This window comes from Dromaius novaehollandiae, chromosome 2, assembly GCF_036370855.1.
Source record: "Dromaius novaehollandiae isolate bDroNov1 chromosome 2, bDroNov1.hap1, whole genome shotgun sequence".
Classification (NCBI taxonomy): Eukaryota; Metazoa; Chordata; class Aves; order Casuariiformes; family Dromaiidae; genus Dromaius; species Dromaius novaehollandiae.
Genome location: NC_088099.1, coordinates 157234259 through 157235998, shown reverse-complemented (window position 1 = coordinate 157235998; position 1740 = coordinate 157234259).

Here is a 1740-nt window from a genome sequence, read left to right as displayed (position 1 = left end):
CCAATGCGAGTCGCTAGCTGACTGCATCCTCTCCGCTCGCGGGGGTCTGCCCACGCTTGCGGTTATCACCCCAGACCACGACATCTTTTAAAAGAGACACAGTAAACTAATCCGCGTGTCTCTAGCACTAATTTCTGTCTCCTTTCCTTATAGCCCGAACCCCACCTGCCTTTCAGAGCTGCCAAATGATCCCATCAGGAGGGTGAGCGTGTTTTTGGCGGCACGTATCCCACTGACTTCACTCGGACAGGCCAGGCACACCTGGTAAGCCCGGCTCCATCCCTTTCGCGGCCAGGAGCTGCCGGAGCCGCCGGCAGGCTGAAGGTCACTGGCGAGAGGCTGCAGAGCTGCTGGCGCGCGGAGCACGGCCTGGCGCCGCGTTCCCACCGGGATCGCTCCTCCTCCAGAGGCCCCGCACTTGGGTCCCCTAAGAAACTCCGGGCTGTCGCCAACGGTTGCTTTGCAGCTCGGGGCACTTTTGCAGGTTAAAAATTAGCCCTTGCCACACAAAAAAAAGCCAGCAGCTGGGTGTGAGGGAAGGCTGCGTCCATGGCCCCATGCCATGGCCCATGGGAGCTGCTCCCTCATCCCGTCGGCTGGGGCCGGCAGTGCGGGAAGCTCCGCGGGGACAGCGCAGGACTGCCCCTACCAACCCCACTGCCGCGCCTGCAGCTACCCTGCAAGCCGCGGTACGCGACTGCATGCGCCGCCTCAGCTGCAGCCTGGGGGCTGTTTATGGTGAATATATAACACTTTCACTAGCATGCGCCAGTGCATTATACTCAATAAGCTACAGGTATACATACATGTATTTTTTCATATATAATACTGGTTTTGCATATACTTACCACATATATTTTTATATATAAAACAATACATATATAGATAATACTATATATAAATGATACTGTATACAAAACAAGTTATATATAAAAACATTATGAATACAAAAGCATGCGTATATGAAACATTACAGGCAAAGCGTTATGCACACATATAAAACAGACATATACAAAATATTACAGACATACAAAACATAAATAAAGCATTCTACACATTCTATATACAATACATATATAAAACAAAATATTAGACATATATGAAATATGTAAAACATTCTATATATAACATTAAACACACATAATATATTCATATGCATTATCCATATTTTATAAACAAAATATATATTCATTACACATAAATATGTAAAACACATTGATGTATAAAAATTCATATGTGAATATGCACACGTGTATATGCATATTTGTGTTATGTGTATGTATAGATGTGTGATGTATATTAACATTCATCAATTAATATTAACAGTATATTAGATTTTCTATAGAAAATAACTTTATATTTTAGGTTTTTTATATAACATCTTCATATAGAATCGTTCGTATATAGAATAAAAATTCTTTCTATAGGAAAAAATGTGCTATTTATCTATAAGTGTATATATTTATATGTACTTTTATATATACATGTATAGATGCATACATGTTTGTATGCACATATCTGCATATATACATAGGCTTATAATATACACACGTGTGTCCATGCACACTCAATGCGTGGGTATATAACACATAACAAGCTCTGCAGGTACATAACTACTGTTATTTGCATACACACCAACTGCCGCCGCGGGGCTGCGCACGGGGGCGGCTGACCGGGGCCGCCTTCGCCGCGCCTCTGGCCCCGCTGCCCCCCCGCGGCCGCCCCGCCCCGTTCCTCGAG